Source organism: Hyposmocoma kahamanoa, unplaced genomic scaffold, assembly GCF_003589595.1.
Source record: "Hyposmocoma kahamanoa isolate Upper Pololo Valley unplaced genomic scaffold, ASM358959v1 262, whole genome shotgun sequence".
In the NCBI taxonomy this organism is placed as follows: Eukaryota; Metazoa; Arthropoda; class Insecta; order Lepidoptera; family Cosmopterigidae; genus Hyposmocoma; species Hyposmocoma kahamanoa.
This window is the reverse complement of record NW_020653765.1, coordinates 898732-917601: the sequence shown is the minus strand read 5'-3', so window position 1 is coordinate 917601 and position 18870 is coordinate 898732. Positions and strand designations below refer to the sequence as shown.

General features: G+C 35.6%; 1 protein-coding gene across 2 annotated transcripts in view; it reads left to right on the top strand.

Moving 5' to 3' along the window:
- The window catches only part of LOC113228892 (transcription factor SOX-6), a 468781-nt gene that overhangs the window by 271927 nt on the left and 177984 nt on the right, over positions 1-18870 (top strand). The window contains exon 1 of one of the 2 annotated variants that reach the window (XM_026462324.1): positions 4486-4589. The exons of the other annotated variant lie outside the window; for it this stretch is intronic. The gene's annotated coding sequence lies outside the window, so the exon portion shown is untranslated. Of the gene's footprint in view, positions 1-4485; positions 4590-18870 lie in introns of those variants that run through there. 2 annotated transcript variants of the gene reach the window in all.

Genomic DNA, 18870 nt, shown 5'->3' with positions numbered 1-18870 from the left:
GTCAGAGATGGGCAGTGGGTTAAAACCCAACTAACCGGGCTTATACTGAAAAACCCGGATTTTAATCCGTTTCTGAAAAGTCTTGGGCGGAAACGGCGAATACGGTGCAAATCTATATTTATTACAAATAGAGGTAAAAGTCTTTTTAATTGAAAAAGATCCACACAACACCCAAATCAAGTATACCTAGATCAGAAGGCAATAAACATTTTGTAAAATAATATCATTAAATTTAAACAAAACTCGATTAAAAACAAATATTTATTTGCAAATAAGTTTTTGCCCTCGATTACGGGTGTTAATGGCTTTTAACCCGATTTAAATTCGGTATTAATAAAGCGCCGCATTAAAACTCGGGCGCTTTCCCATCTCTGACTATGGTAGAATAAAGATGACTAATGTATCCGAAAAAGTCAATTAAGTACCTACCTATATATTAAATGCTTCCGTGGCCGAACGGTTACCATTCTGGACTGGGACGCAGAGATCCTGGTTTCGGTTCCCAGGCCGGGAGAAATATTTGTATGGCCTAGATTTATTTCTCTCGTGAGTTTGGGTGTGATTTGTGGTTGTCTATGCGTGTGTCCATAGCACTCGCGATACAGGGTTTCCCCAGTGCGGGGCTTTAAAAATAATGGTAATTCCTGGTTACAAGTTTGTTATTCTGGTATGACTTTCAACCTGTAATTATTGAATATCTTTTAATGAATAACCTGGGAGCTTTTAAGATGTAAAATTAATGTTGTTAAGGAAATAACATTATTAAAAGAACATAATTATGCATCAACTGGTGACAAAGATGCAACAGTTAACAAAACAAAACGAAAGCCAATCGAAACTCCACCTTAACCGGTGTCAGTTAGGGGCGCAACATCAGCTAATTGGTGTCACTTAGCGCTATCTATTTAAAGATCACCGGCCTGTCTCTAATCCGCGCCCATTGTGACATTTCCGCCTTTTGCTTTGGTCTCTTTTCGATTGATTAGCTGGTTTGCTATTTGTCTTTCTGTTCATTTGATTAAGGTAGAGATGTATTACCGCTTATATTACACGTGCATATTAAAATTCAGCTGATATTTTACCATATCTACTGGAGATACAAAACAAATGTTGCAAAAACCAATACTTCGTACATTTTTATATTTATAATCAATAATTTCATTGTAAAAGTCACCCAAAGTCTTGACTGAGTGCTTACCGCGCGATAAACAAACAAACATTGTTATTTTCAAATAAACCTTTACTAAAATTATCAATAACTAAATTATTATATTCATAAATTTACTATTAGGTGTAAGTATTTTCATGCTTCAACAATCAGTAAGTAGTCATTACAAAAAAAGCAGTAGCATTATTATTATTTTGGTTTAATCTTGAAACGTACTAATCAAATCATTACTTAGACGTTTTGACTCAATCTAAAATAGCTTAAGTTGTTATGAAATATTGAAGAGTTAAAGCATTATTCGACGCAATATACAAAAGAAAATTCCTTTTTCTGAAAATGTTCGTGTTCGTTTCATATTACAAACAAACGTAAAGATTAACAATTTTAATTTAATCATGAGCATCCACCACAGATCACGAACTGGTTGGAAACATATCAAGCAAAAATACAATAATACAAACAAACATACTATATCCTAATACATCTATCTACATAAATGCTATCTGCTAGTGAAATAGTATCTATATTGTAAATATTAATTTGAATATTTCTGTCCTCAAAACATTATCAAAGTTTCTTTAACACAAATCACATAAAGGTACAAAACCAACCGCAAGAGTCCAAAACGACACAAACCAAAGGCCAACTAATTAACAAATTGTCTCAAAACCTTTGTCCTGTATCTCCATCTTCTGAGTGTACCTAAGGAAGTCAAAAGGAATCTCGTAGCTATACAAATTCCTTTTCAAACAAAACAGGAACCAATCAAGTAATTGCTTGCCCCCGGCATCAGTTACGTCGTTTCCGTCGATAATATTCATTACACGACAAAGGGAGAGAGGGGTATTTTACCTGCACTGGGGTTATCTTCCGAATTTGCTATACAGTGCTGGGTAGCTCCAAGCAAATCTAAGTACCTAGGTATTTATTTGAGTAGTGCTTGTCATGCTTTTTTTTTCAACACAGCAAGATTGCAAATTAGAAACAACCATGTAACGATAATGACCAATTTCTCCACCGATAAAACGTTACAGCCCTATAACAACTGCTAAATACTGTTTTTTTTTTATTAGACAGAATACTATCAAATCACATTTTTGAAGTACGAGTTCATTAAACCTGTATTCCCAAATAAAAAAACACCATTAGAATTATCCTAAAATAAAACACGATCACCAGATTACACTTCAACAAGCGGCGCAATTCACCGTACAGTCATCAAACAAAAAGTAATTTTCCTGGAAACCGGGCTAATAAAAGCTTGAAACCCCCTACCCCCTATATAATACCCCGTTACTCCCTTCGTAGCGGGGTGGGTGCCACCCGAGACATACATTCTTCCACGCCTGCGCCACGATATAGGTCATATATATTGTCCTTACGTTTAAGAACGCGCGTTCTACTTGACCTTTCCAAAATGCTGAGTGTATTCCTGTAGTCCACTTAGCAATAGGATCTGCTAATGCTTAAGTGTTGTTATTAAGCCTATGAGGTAGGTACCTATATCACTACAAGGTCGAACCTAAGTGCCTACATGTTAGATATTTGTTTTAACATAGTATTTAGAGCATTGTTAAAAAATATTTAAAAAGAGACGACGTCTGAATTCTAATAAATATATTTTTGTAGGCAAAATTATTTCTGTAATCAATTTTCTAATTGAGAATTCATCATGCATAAGGGTGAACGATATTTTTTCATTTGATAATAAATAACTTGAGCCAAACTAAATTAAGGATAATATTTTAAACAATACCTATAGCCGAAGAGAGCCCAGGAAAGAGAGTACAAAATTTAGATTATTCGAATATACTGCCATAGCTTCGGTTCCCACATCAACCATTTTGTATTTCAAATGTTGATCAATTGGGAACGTAGAGACGCTGGCTACTACTTACCTACTTGAACACTTTGTATGCAGATGCTGTGACGAAATAAAGATATAAATATTCAAATATAATTAAGGACAATTAAATATTCATTAAGATTATGCAGATGGACTTCAAAATGTATGTTAATGCTTGTGTGAATGGATAATTGGGAGAGTACTCTCCGGTCGATCTAAAATTAAGATTTATTTTTAGCTGCCGGCTTGACATTGGAAATTGACATTGCATTCTAATAGCCGTTATAATTTCTATTTTATGTCAAGTAAATAGATTTTATTGGTTTATCGTTTAATAATTTTAACGTAACATTTTTTGAAATCTTGGGATATGATAATGAAAAGCCATAAAAAAGAGTGACAGCCAAAAATATTCCTGTTCGGTATTATAATTCATTTCATAAAAACGAGTTCTGTGAGAAAGTCCGTTGTGGAAACAACAATAGTGCTCGCCAATCGCACAATCGGATCCCAGTACACAATAGACCGTTTTCCTCTGGCCACGCCTTCACGGCACAATGGCACAATAACACGCCCAGATAGACACGACTACAATCAAAAGAAAATTTTCTCCACAGATGTAACAGCGATTGTATTGACTTTTTAAACGCCCTCATAGATTGAGCGCACACCCACCTGTGTTTCATTGTAGTGTGCGAATCATTTCACAATACCCGGCTATTCACCGAGCGCGCACACTGTGCACCGGCCGCCGCACTCAAAGACGCTCGCCTGGGCGGAGCCTAGAGCGAGACAAAAGCTCGCCTACTGCCTAGAAGAATACGAACGAAAGGGAGGGCGCGCGCCGGTTCAACACGCACACATCGCCCGTTAGAAAAGGATGGGCTGAATGGCTTTGTATAGATTCCGCGGGATGAAAGCTGTTAATCCGCATAGACAATTGATTGTAAATGCATCATTAAATAGAAGTGTGCTGATTTTTCTAAAATTTGTAAAGAATATGGGCAGTGCAACCTTAAGTTCTGGTTCAAATGTGAAGTTTGATTCAAAGTGTAGGAGCATAAGGCTTTGAAACATGGCATTGTTCGCAGGGCAGTGACATTAGGTCGGTGCGTCCTTGTCGCACGCGCGGCGGGGCGGGGCGAGGGGGGCGGTGGTTATTGTAGCGCGCGCGTATTGTCGGCTCGCTTCGATCTGCCAGCATTGTGTGTCGGCGGCGCGCGTTCGCGAGACGTGCATTACGTACCGATTTCGAAGCTCGAACGACGTTCGATCGCGCGGCGCTATTGCGAACGATTTTAGCGCGGACTTCGTATTTCGAATTTGTGTTTGGATTATTGTTTAATTTTTTGTGTTTTTGTTTGTGAGTTTTTTTTATTATATTTATTTTGTGACTCTTGTACTGTAAAACTGGAGATGTTATGTTTGTGAGGAATTATGCCAAAGAATTGATGTGATTGGACGATGCGTGTATAGTTTTTTGTTATTTATTTTATTATATTCGTCGGTTTTCGTCGCGTGCAGATTTTTCTGATGTCTCAAGAACCGGGAGAAACAATGGTAACGCATTTAAAGGTAAGTTTTAATTTGACCTATGTACTTCAAACGTACTGAATTGTCAGTCCCACCTTAACTCTCACTCAAAAAATCCTATGTTATTCAATTTTAAATTCGAATAAAAAAATTAGACATTTCACTGAAAAAAAAAATTGTCCACTTGTTAATCCAGGTGAAATTTTCAATAAGTACAGCGATGATACGGATTGCTTTCAAATTAGGTAATGCAAGGGTTCGTAGCTGGGTACATACATTTGAATTTTCTGACAATTATCGTTATAAATTACGTTTTATCAGAGCTTGAATAGGAATAAATAATGGCCATCAATTCTTTATAATCGTATTTTTTTTCATTTCTTTACACAGTAATGTACCTAATATTATTTAGTGCATAAGATTAAATTAAGCTCAAACACTGATTTTTTATAACAAGAATTTGTGTTAGGTACTCATATCATTATAAGTGGAATAAAATTTTTAAATTGAATTTGGAAATATACCTAAGTAGTTCAACATTAATTCCTGATATCACATCAATTCACAGTGGTTTAACTCAGAGTAACATCTGGAAAAAATTGCATCCAACACCTGTGCTACTATTTTTGTGTTAGAAAAAGGTTGAGCTAAAGATGAAAGCAACTTCAATTTAGAACGAAATTAAGAAATATTTCGTAGATATGCAACATTTTCTACACCTTTATTTATTCAGGCAATAAAGCCTTACAAAAGTAATTGTTATAAAGTTTTTATACATTCCGTTTTTATGATTGTTATTTTTAACACAATTCGCGCTTACCTCTTTTTACTTTTTACTTTAATAAGTATACATCTTTCAAAAAGGTAACGACATTGCTAAATGGCGCGTTATAAAATTTTAAAGCTGGCAAATTGTCCCATTACATCTCGTTAAGTCTTTAAGGCAATACAAAGTGGATATTGTCAGAATTGACACTTTTATTTCATCTTGCAACTGTCACAAAAAACGTCACAGTCAAGCACTTACGTGGTTATCGAACAATGCAAATTGGCCAAAGGCGACAAACTGTAATCCCTTTCCTTTTCGGACGACAAAACGTTATTTCTTTGTCGTTCACGCAATTTGACGCACAAATTACTTCGCTTTAAATTTTTAAGTATATCGTAAATAAACGTGAATTGACCCATCGAGTAAAAGGGACACGGCATCCGACAGTCACTTTATATCGTTCTTAAATTACTTTTAATGATTACGGATTTTTTTAGTAATAAAAAACGCGTCAATTTGTTTCGGTTTCCCAATATCATTAGAACTGTTGTTTTAAATTCAAGTAATTTAAGTTCTATTAAGAGGGAAAAGTGTTCATAAGCTGCGATAGTATGTTAATGAGATGTGTTAGATTGGGTTCGAGGTTTGTTTTTTATGTCAATGGTTATTTTGGATGGAGCTAGTTATGCGGGATCTCCGCATTTGTCTGAGGAAGCCAGGCGCATCGCCGCTCAACCGCTGTCACATCCATCAATTAGACTTTATAGCTATGTTTTGATTCATATTCGCTACGATATTATTTTAAAAAATCAAACGTAAGGGTTGTTTCCTATGAAAATCTATATGGCTGTTAAGATACCTATACAAGTATAATTAAGAACGAGTCGGGAAAGAGGACGCACGTAGTGTGTGAGAGCTTTGTTGGATCAGTGGCGTATACAATCCTCACCCTAAATGTTATATTTGTCCAGTGTTAGAATCGCCGAGTCCATCCCTGGCAACTCATCAGGCAAATGGATCTTATGTCACTTTTAAATATCAACTCTCGTTTGCACTCAAATCACATATTAGAAAGCTGAAATAGGACAGGCCAGCAACTGGCCTGTGTGTACATCTCCGTATATTCCAAAAATATTCTGTATTTATTGTAATAAAGATCTCTAACAATGGGGGCTGTTCCATACCTATGGGTGGTGTGAGAAAAACAGCATAACATCTAATTACAAAACAAATGGAATCACATTTCATCGGTAATTAAATATGTAATTTTGTAATTTTTGTGCTTGTCCATTATAGCAAAGCTCAAGTTAAAGTGGACGATTTGAAGTTAAACAATTGACAACACCCGTCAATTGTTTAGAATTCGGGCTGGCCAATCGAGGCGCAGTTGTCACGGTAATGATTTGGCAGAATAGTTTTCAAACAAATTAAATAACAATCCGTTTCTATTTCTGGTTATACACTCGATGGTAAGAATATACGGGAATAGAGCTAACCAGACTTTACATATTTCTGCCACCAAGCAGTAATATGAGCATTACTACGTTCCGGTTTTGAGGAGAAGTGCTGGGGAAATTACAGTACCTACATGGTACTTGTCAACTTGTCTCAGGCTGACGGGCGCACCGGCAGTTGGGTCATTCGGGGTAACAGAGCGCGTATGAATAAGTGTGCGCAGTAGCTATACCTATCTCTGGTCGTAGGCCGTTTGTTGGTGTCAAATCAAGGCGCTTCAGTGACGAATTAATTAGTTACGATTTGGCACATTGGACGTGCCATCTGACTGGTTAACCTTTTTTAACCAAAAATCTGTTTTTGTTGTTTACATCCATAGATTTTTGTATTGAGAAAACAGTTTAGCACTTGTATTTGTACCTATAGTATGACAGTAACTTGTTTTTTGGTCCCAAATATTTTGCGATCATTCGTTTGCAATTCAATTCAGTTCTCTGGGGAAAGTGTGCGCGTTCGTCTCGTCACTTGGAGTCGTAAAAAAATCTAACTGGAACTTCAGGGCTATCGTCATTGTATCCCTTTAGCCCATAGGTACTATAAGAAAAAATATATTAATACAAGTATCACCCCGTTAACTAGTATAGTTTCGCCTGGTTGTTTGTGTCCTGCCTGATACCTGAACCACTTTGAAGGTTTACTGATGCCTGATAATTACTCGTCTCTTGTCTTCCTACGCAAACATCAACGCCATTTAATTATGGTAATGATACAAACAACTGCTTTTATCAAAACTAGCCTTATCTATTGGAAATAGAACTATTTCTCGGATCTAAAATAGAGTACCTATGTTTTTTTAAACCAGCGTTTCGGGTTCTTTATTGGTTCTTTAGTCACGGCAAACTGAAATTGTATTATTTCGTATCGAGATAATTTGTAACGAAGAGACTATCAATAATAATAATTTAATAACAAATAATAAACAAAATAAACATGATTAAGTAATTATGTAACCAAAAAAACTACACAACAAATAAACAAATCTATAACAACCAAACAAAAAGTCAAAATCAAAACATTAAAATCGACTGCAACGAAATGAAATTTGAACAATTTCTCCAAAAAATATCACGTAAAGCTCAAAACAAAAACAAAACGACCAGCATACAAGGAGTATGTACTCATATTGACGCGAAATACATAATAGCCGCCTGGATTTATCGGTTTTATGATTTAAATCTTTATGGATAAAATATTCCGTTTTACGCATCAACTAATTGGGTGATTTATTTTTATCATTTTATTTTCTTCGTACTTAATATACTGTAATTTTATTTAAAATACAACTGCAACAAATATTGTTTATTTTTGGTACATTATGACAAATTTGTTACTTCTTTTTGTAGCCTGATTGAGAAATTAATTAGAAATAATTTGTGTGGAACGTAAAAATTGGAAATTTCAGGATTCATTCCATGTGAGATGGACTATAGTCATAATTAATGTTAAAACGCAAATACTATATTTTAAACTATTCTATCTTATTATCGCTTGAGATTGAATACCTCGTATGTGATTTGAATGTAATTTTTTCAGGAAAAACATAAGTAAAGTTGGCTGTAAAACATAGCAAACATATAGTTCACGCAATTGTACTTCTTGTAATGTTGTCAGGACATGGATTTAAATTGAATTTTTTAATTTTATTTCCAATTCATTCATTTTTACAATACCTACATGTAAATTTAAAATTTCTGCCAATTTTTCTTCATATATGTGAATGAACACCAGTTAAAAACAGATGTTTCGACATGATTTGAATAAATTTTGGCAATTTTTTTTTTTTTAAATTTACAATCAAGTCAATGTATCAGCAAATCAGCGATATGTTGTTTGTAATTCGCATTTAAATTAGTTAAATTATGTCCTCGTAAGATCCAGAAAACTACAATGGGAAAAGCGCTAAGGTCCCGATGTACATTTAAATGTACTAGATAAATATAATTACATCCATCTGTGACAGTTTCTCATACAAATACTTGTATGAAAAACGTATTTTTTTGAAATACCCTGTGGTCATATAGAATAGTAAAGTTATGTAGCACTAAATTCGCATTCAAATTATCATTATTATGTAGGTACGCTGGGCGTTTACGCGATCATAGAAATAATATTGTATATATCTGAATCACGTCATTAATTACGTATATTTTAGGAAATTACACCCCTTTTGGATGCTACATTACTTTTATAAAATGCATTTTTCAACAACTTTTGCTGTAACAAAAATTAGCTAATATATAATACGTAACAAAGCAAGATTTTATTTTTATTTATAAAAGTACACCAACATAGCGTAAATATAGTTTTGCACACCAAGGCTATGAGTAAGAAAAATTTTTCTTATACATATGCATATTAGTGATACACACAACTTTGTAGAATTTAATTACTGCAGAATGAAGTGGGTTACATATTAATTGAAGAAGAAAAATTTCAAATCATATAAAAACAAAACAAAAGATCGTTCCGTTTTTTTAAACAAAACAAAAATAAATATAAAAATCTTAAAACACATACTGACTTAACATATACAGAATTACAAGTCGCTTTACTTTCTCAAACTCGTATCTTAAAGCACAAAGTAACTGAAATGCAAAAAAATATTATCACATTCACACATTTCCTACATATTCACACACTGGCTTTTACCTATTTTTAAACTAATGCATCCAAATTAAAACCCTTAATAAGAAATTTAAAACAAATAGAAAGTTTTCGCATCTCCTGAATAATCACTCTTTATAAGATAAGTGTTTCAGAAAGTAAGACGATGTTAGGCTTCTTAAAACATTCCAGTTTAAGCTTTATTTTTTTATAATACCAAGTGACGAGACGCGCATGTCGTGGACCTGGTGGTTAACGATACGCCTCTCCATAAGCAGTGCCACTCAGAGCTTTAAGCCGCAAATCGGAGGGGCACTGCCACTGCGCCCGTCACCCTGAGACATAAGTTGACAAGTCCCATGTGCGTGTAATTTCACCAGCACCCTTACCCTTCAAAACCGGAACGCAGTAACACTCCATTGCTGCTTGGCGGCAGAAATAGGTAGTACTTCCCTGGACGAGCACTCACAAGGAGCTACAGCTACTATTGGAGACTAAGCTAGACATTTCTTATGTAGGTAGGTACGTAGGCACGTAGGAACTGTAACGTTTAGTTATTTATTTACTAATATTAGGTTTTATGTTAATAATCAATGACAATAGATGAATGGAGAACATTAAGTGAAATTCCCATGAAAATCTATGCACCGCGGCCAAATTTAACATTGTTTCCGCTGTAAAAAGAAGTTTGATAACTAGGATAACACCCAATTGTTTTTACGAAATATTATTTCTGTTATTAACCAACAGGAAACCGTCTCACGTATTTATCCTATTTATATTAAACAGTGCCCGCAATGAAAACAGTCGTAAATCCAATTGAATGTAAACCCTAGCACGCACCGGATGCTATGGATATTAAAAAAAATGTAACTATTTAACCAAACAGAAAAATGAGGTACCTTCAAAGTTACACCATGTAGTCGTAAACGCGAGAAGTTGCGGTTGCATTTAATAACCGATTTATAGCTTTTAAAAAAAATCGATGGGATGTGGTTTTGTCTTTAAGATCTCGTACTAAGTCAAACACTGTGGTCTGTATACGACGTCTAAAATGAGTTTACGATTCATAAGTTAATACAGAAGGTCGTAATGTTTTCGAGTGATGCTTCAATAATTTTACTAAGGAGGGCTGTGTCGGAAAATACCTTGTCGCTGATATTTAAGTAGGTTTACGAGGATGTTTTACGGTGATTTTGCAAAGTTTATAGGTCTAGAGTTGTTTATAATATAGCAATGAATCATTTTGCCGCGGTAGTATAATTATTTGCAATTGCAATTTCATAAACAGATGAGGAACCGTTTATCCAATTTATCGACGTAATTAGTAAGACAATAAGGTTGAATATTTGAACAAATTTCAATCGAAAAAAAGAAATATAAATGCGTAATGACATTAACCCTGGTACTCCCATTTGATTTACAAGACAAATCTTAAAGATACCCTCCAAAATTAAATAGGTCGATCACGTACTGCGTACCATTGTGACATGGACTTCTCTCGACTCGACAGCATTATCGCCACCCTTCATTTGCCCTCGATTTTTTTTATTAATTCCCGACACGTCTCGACGCCGTCGTGTCTTTGTTCATTTTATTGTGAATGCCATATGTAATAGAAATACTGAATAACGCGTATTCTTATTGAAAGACGTTCTCGTATTTTATTTCTCGCTTTGTCGATGCGAGCGCAACGTGTGGTGGTAACCTGTCTAGCATTTTGCAGGTGTACATATGTTTTAGGCATCATCGCAAACGGACTCTGCGTATTATTTCAATTGCTACTGTCTCAAGCCATGGAATACTACTTCGTACTGATTGTTTTTATGATACCTAGTGTTTGGACGAACAAGTCGTGAGCCTGGTGGTACGTGACATGTCTGTCCATACTATGTTACAGTGCCGCTCAGAGTTTTAAGGGTTGATACTACATCAGATTGTGTTCAAAACTTTCCCGTACTGAATGGGTACACTGGCTTTATTTCAGAATTATTTTTTTTACAAACTAAATTAAAGCCATTTCAAAACTTTATATCGTATACGTGTTCCATTTAGTTCAGTTGATATTTTAAAAAAACATTGTAGTATGTAACCATTGACTTACAATTATATGGACGTCGAGTCCGCGCTAAAAAGTGTCCGCACTTGTAAGGCGCTAAAATCGTATACAGAGCGCCAAACTCCGCTTTAGTCTTCATTTGTTCGACGACAGCGCGATCCTGCGATGACATTACAATTTAAATTTCGAATAGGTTGACTTGGGACATTTTTTTCGTGGTTTTTGTTTTAGACCCGTCGTCCATTTATTTGTAAGTCAATGTATGTAACGTACTGAATACAACAGTTTTCTTGTAAAATTTCGAGGTAAATTTGTGTTTTTATACCCTATACCAATCAGGTATATCATCAATTAAACTATATATTTTTTCAAAGCAATTGATTCAAAACTTTCACTGTGTGACTGTTTGTTATATAGACTCTTACAAACATCTGAGGAGCACTGCCACTGCGCCTGTAACCCAAAGACGTAAATTGAAAAATCCCTTGTGCCTGTTATTTCACTTATGTCGTAACGGGCGCACTAGCAGTGCCCCTCAGATATTTGCGATTTAAAGCTCTGAGTGGCATTGTAACTGTCATGGGCAGGTGTGTCGCTTACCATCAGGTGCACGACTTGTTTGTCCGGTCACTTAGTACCATAAAAATCCACTAGTTTGTTATTATTATTGCTACAAAGATCGAACAAACACAAGAAACAATCCTTCGACCAGTTTGTCAGACCGGGGCAGACCGCTCTTCCAACTGAGCTCTGGAATGAATCAGCAGAGCTCACGAATTTCTCAATGTGCTTAGTTTTCGACCTTTGTTTTTGACATAAACGACAGTTTTGCCGTAGCCGTAGCGCCATATGTGAGAAACCTATGGAGGTTTATACAGATCTTACTTAAATATATTGGGTCTTGACCACTACCAGCCGTGGAGCAAAGGTAGGATCTACGTTGGAACGAGATCGCACAAAAGATGTTCGATGTCTATTCAGTAACACCTTAAAGATGTTCGTTTTTTATTGTTTTATTTTTATAATATCAAATGACGGAACAAACAAGTCGTGTGCTTGGTGATAAACGACTCGCCTGTCCATAACAGTCGCAGTGCTACTGTTCTTTTAATCTTGCTTGCCTGTAATTTCACCAGCACCCCCTACTCTTCAAAACCGAAACACAGTAATATTCACATTTCTGCTTGACGACAGAAATAAGAAAGGTAGCAGCACTTTCCCGGACGAATCCTTTCCCAAGGAGCTTTACTGCGACCAAATGTCCTGTTTTAGAAAAACATTTATAAGTAGATTCAGGTGTTACTTTGCGGAAATCCATATTGATAAAAATAACATTAACTTAATTTGCTATTCCGGGAACCCAGTGAAGATGGAATAGTCTAAATTAGCTACGCTTGTGTTGGGTATTTTTTTTATAGAATTTTGTTTTTTGTTAGTAACAATTTTCACTTAGAATAGGTTAGTATACAGAACACAACGACACAACATTATTTTATATATATAAAAACACATTTGGTTTGCCCAACCCAGTATTTTAGAATTGGACAATCAAATCTGCCTGCAACCAGTTTTAGGATGCTGTTGTGGCTACTTTTGATAAGAATCATAAGCGATACTGTTTGGAATAGCGAAGAAGATGATATATATTCACCAGAACAGAAATAGAACAACCACATATTTAGACGATGGAGTAACAAAATAGAAAAACAATGTTTGTCATCGTACAGCTATAAACAAAACTAAGCGGCCAGTATAAATGTATGATCTATGGGTATAGAACCTCAACAGATACTATTTGCTTTCACATGATCGCTTAGAAGCCTTCTACTTGCGCCTCGGCGAACATGCCTGATGAACTGTACCATCTTGGTAGTCCCAACAGCATCCTGAAAGCGTTATTATATTGATCGAGAAGGGCGTTGTAAGCTCGTTTTGTATACTTAACCCACAGGCCGCTCGAGTAAAATAATTGGATTGTAAGCTTTGAATAAAGTCATTTTAATATCGATAGAGCATCTCGCGAACCTGCGGGCCAGCATATTGCATTTGTATGTGACCAAGGTTTTTAATTTTTTTTACAACTATTTCGCGTGATTTAATGTTCACTGGATTTCCGAAGTAGCCTACCTTTGTAAAATTTGGCTATCATTAACCAATCTTCCCGAGTTAGCGGCATCCAATGCATATTTTTTAGGATCTTACGAATGTATTGGGAAAGTTTGTAAGGTTACTTAATTTTGCTTTGTTTTTTTTTTTCGTCTAAATTTACTTCTTATCTATAAAAATGATAATAGTTAGTGTCTAATCGGAATTGCTCATGAAAGTTATTGTTAGTAACAAAATAACATTAGCGTAATTTCAGACAGTTGACAAAGCGCTTTCACACCCTCTCTAAATCAATTTCATTCAAATTTTTATGCTAAATAAACTTCATTGAATAAATGACAATGGATTTGCCCTTTGGATTCGAACCCCTTCCTATAATTTGTTGAATCTGGTAGACAACAGTCTTCCGTTTCTTTCACCGAGCAGTCTTAGAAAAGGACAAAAGATTAAGACTTGTGGCACAAGTGATAACGTAAAGATCTTTTGACAATATACAAAAATTGAACTAGTAGGCTTAACGAAATAATTTCTCTAGCGTTCGTTATCAGAAGCTAGCAAATTAGTGCTTTAACTACCTACCAAAAAGAATCAAAGAGATTTATCGTCTTTATTGCTAATAAAAACTGCAACGTTGTCATATACATCGTGTTTTTCCTTAATCAGGACAAGTTCTTAATTTTACTTTCAGTGCTGTTCCGCATTTAAAATATTATTTTTGTCCACTGTCGCCTTCAACTTAAACCACAATGCAACAAAATAGCCAAGAGTCCCCAGTAGCCTTTGTCCCCTATTGTTTGGGTTGCGGAACCCTTCTATTTGCTTAGCACGTGTTTTATTGTGCAATTACATGACAATTACTTGGGCCAAGTGCTAAGGAAGCTCTTTCATGTGGGGAAGAAAGTATTGTCCGTTTCGTAATTTTCTAAGGTTTATTGAGTGCGTTATGTTATATTGTACGATAGCATATATGTATATTTTTTGTGAGTTTAACTTGTAGATTTGACTACGGTTTACCGTTGTCGGGTATTTCATTACACGTACCTAATTACCTAATAATAGTGTAGAAAGTTCCTAAATAATGCTTCAAATGTAACATTGTATCACAAACGTGATTAAAAGCACATCTCTTATTACAACTGAACAAAGTATTAAATAGTCGACATAAACTCGTCTGTTGTAAAATGAATTTAATACTTCCAACTTAAATACAATATGATGTTTTAAAATGAATGAAGAGGCAAAACCGTGTCTTCAAACTTCAAGTAGATGTTCAAACAATGGTCTTAATTTTACAAATTCTTCACTTGTTCGTAATTTCTGACAAATCACTCTCAGTGTGGGTGGTATACCTAACTCTAACGATCTCACTAACTCATGCAACCCAGTCGGAAGATAATAGGCTTAGCAATTATTGCAAGTCTTAGACTATAGTTTGCAACGTAAGCTTTACTCAAAAATGAATTATCATTAATTTTAGGCTATCAGTCTTCCTTCACGAAAGACAGACTATAGTAGTATTATACACTGCAAAAAAATAGGTGATATAATTGGATTCCATCTGAGCATATCAGGCATAAACACTTTTAAGTAATGCATTTTGATTCAATCAAGAACTCACTAAACAAAACTTGATTGGAATCGATTTTTTTGCAGCGTATTCACAATAACCTACAAGTTTTAACTATTATAACATAATTATTTATTTTTACCTGATATTCAATAATAGTACCTTTACAGTGTCGACACTCTTTTCTGGTATTGTGTATAGTAGAGTAAATGTAAAAAACGCCTAATCGTGTTTTTTTCCAAGTGTACAATGTCTTGAAACGCTGGGCACTACAAACTAAATAATAAGAAAAAAATATGACGTCTTATTTTATGTAAGTTAGGTAGTTCAAACTGCATCTTCAATTAAGAGTTAGGTGCTAAATGTATCTAAGCAGGCGTTTTCGACTAGTGTCTGCATTTGCCACGTCCAATCTTGGATGTGTCGGTGTAGACAGAAAGCTTATTTCCTGAGTGTGAGACCGCCCGCCCAGTGCTATCTGTAGAATGAAAAGGAACTTTCCAATTTAGTGGCGTCGTCTCTGTATTTGACGTAATTAAAAGTCAATGTGAAACTTTTAATGGATTTATTTTATACTAAAGATGTGTATATTAAAATTTTCGTCTACTAAATCTATACTGGTATATAAATTTAAAAAAATTAGTTACGTTGTTACTTACGTTGCTCTGATCCCAAAGTAAGTAACTAAAGCACTTGTGTTATGGAAATCGGAAACAACGACGGTACTATAATAAATACCCAGACTCTAGATAATATAGAATAGTTAGTTTTAGTAGCTATACCTATATGCTCCTTGTGAAAGAGTTCATCCAGGGAAACTGCCACCTTATCTATTTCGGCAGTCAAGCAGTAATATCAGCGTCACTGTGCTCCGGTTTTGAAGGGTAAGGGTGCTGGTGAAATTACAAGTGCATGGGACTTGTCAACTCATGTCTCGGGGTGACGGGCGCAGTGGTAGTGCCTCTCAGATATTTGCAGTTTAAAGCTCTGAGTGGCACTGCAACTATTACGGACAGGCGTGTAGCTTACCATCAGGCGCACGACTTGTTTGTCCCGTCACTTGATATTATAAAAACAGTGTTCCTACATTGACTCGGTCGGGGATCGAACCCAGGACCTCGCGACTTCATGAAAACCAGTGTGCAAGCCAATTTCAAGTCGTTCAATGGTTATAGCAGGCTTTTTCATACACGATTGTTACGGTTAGGTATACTCACATATTCGACGATAAATCGACGTGCTTAAACTCGTTAGTCAAGGATTGAGAAAATAAAGAATTTCCTGTACAATTGTGATTCGACCCACTGTGGAGGAAACGACATACAATACACCTTTACAATGGAACACACGTGTTCTCGAGAAAGGATTTTGTACATTGGAATGTAATTGGACAATATACGTCACATATGATTCTTCATTTGCTATGAATAAAGTGTGTTTTTAATTTAAATTTAATTAAATTGTAGCGATGATAATATCTAGTTGAGGAAACGGTTGCTCCTGAAGTGGGTGGTCGTCAATTATGGCAGAGTGTACCTAAGACTTTAATTTGTAATTTACCTACATTTGTAAATGTTAAGTAGTAATACTACCGTGTCATGACCATTGTAATATCAAAAACAGAGCTTTGAGAGCATCTAGCAAAAATTTTTTCAAATTAACAACATTTAACTTACTGTGTTCCTTAGATATTAAATAATTACATCTAGACAATTATGATTGACTGCAAAACAAGCTTCTTTTTATGACAACACAAAACAGTACAAATGGCGGACTGAATGCCATTAGGCATTCTCTACCACTCAACCGGAGAGCTGGGCTTAAAATAATTAACAGGAGTGCATAACATGATAATTAAAACGCATAGGAAGAAGTTTATAAATAATTATGAAATATAGTTTAAACACAATATAAATACGACACATAATATTATATGACTAACTATATACTTATGTTAGCACATAAATACATAATATATAATAGATACACATATATATATTTAATATACATATATAACAGTAACAGTATACATATAACAGTGTCAGACTAACGGGATATTCATCAGGATGAGACGAACAAGTCGTGCAGTGCCACTCAGAGCTTTAAATCGCAAGGGTCTGAGACAAGTTGATAAGCCGCCACCCTTGCCCTTCAGCATCGGAACGCTATATATAATAATCACGTCCCTGGAACTACTGCGAATGAACGAACTCTTTCACAAGAGCTCTACTGCTACCATTTCTCCATCCCAATGTGATTCGAACTAGCGTCTGGTGGAGTGGACTCGAACTGACAACAGGTACTTGTTGTCGGTTCGAGTCCACTCGGATTGAAGGAATTTTTATTTGTGATTGTTTCGATTTTTCTCAGCAATAGATAACAAACTAGTGGACTATTTTTATAAACAAAATAATATATTTTGTTTATCGTCGTAGTAATATAGTTGATAAAAACATCATGACATTCAATAAAATAAATATTGCAACTTTTTCTTAGATCAATTTTATTTACGATTTTTGTCCAACTGTACAAAGGAACTAGCCACTGGGACTTAATTTATTTTTTTACTATTATTTTCTATTGAGTGCGAGAGACTAATTAGAGGGTTTACGTGAAAGGATGGTTGAATATAAGTGAAACAAAAAACTATTGCCTGGATCATGCTAAGTGTAAATATTCAGTGTCTTTAAAAGAAAATCTCGGTTTTTGAAATTTGAACTTACTTCCTGTAACCAGAGTGGTCATTTTTTCATTTCCCGAAACTTGTGTTTTTCATTTAGATGGAGCTATATATCACAGACTTAGATGTTTAAGTAACCATTGCTACCAGCTCTTCTAAAGAGATGGTTTTATACAACATGCCATAGGTAAAATTAGATTTAAAAACCTCATCCATCTTTCCATTTCACTTTAAATTTAATTTCATTAACATCATGGGTGATTCTTCAATACGTTATAGTATGGGCTGGACAGTTCAAAGTAAACATGTTCTAGTGGCGACGTTGTGTTTGTTTGTGAACGAAAAATGGCCGACTGAACATCTACCGATTGACATATTGCTGCCGTATTGTGGTCGGATTGATTTAGTTTGGGTTAATTATATCGTTGGTTGTGTGGAAGCTTTATTAGAAAATTAAAACAAATAAACGAATAGTTGATGCAGGTTTAAGAAATCGTGTAATAAGGTACACGAAGCGAGGAAAGGTGAAGAAAGACGCTTGAATCTCCAAATGCGCAACGGCTTTTATGAACGTAGTTGTATGATCGACATAGGAGACGTAATCGCGCTCATCCTCGGTATTAGCTCACCGTCCCACCTGGTGGAAGCGGCAGCCGACGATCAAGAACGACGATTCTATAAGCTTTTTTCCAAGTATCTCACCCGGTGCATGCACTGGAATGTCATTCATAGGCCCTATGATACAAAGCATTTTTTTAAGGATATTTTGCAGTTGGCCGCTGATGGTCTTGACTGCGCCGTAGGAAAAAAGCTGAAGGCTCATAACCCGTAAAATAAACTACTACAAACTAAAACTAAGTAGCGAGGCTGAGGGCGCCCAAGTGGGCACGGACCCCGGCTCAGGGCGCTACTGGGGACTTCCGCGTGGGCGTGCTATAAGGGAGAATCTACCAGTATACGTGCTGAAATAAGGGGCTCTACTACCTCCCGGCGAGGACGGTTGGTGCGTGAGGAGATGAACTG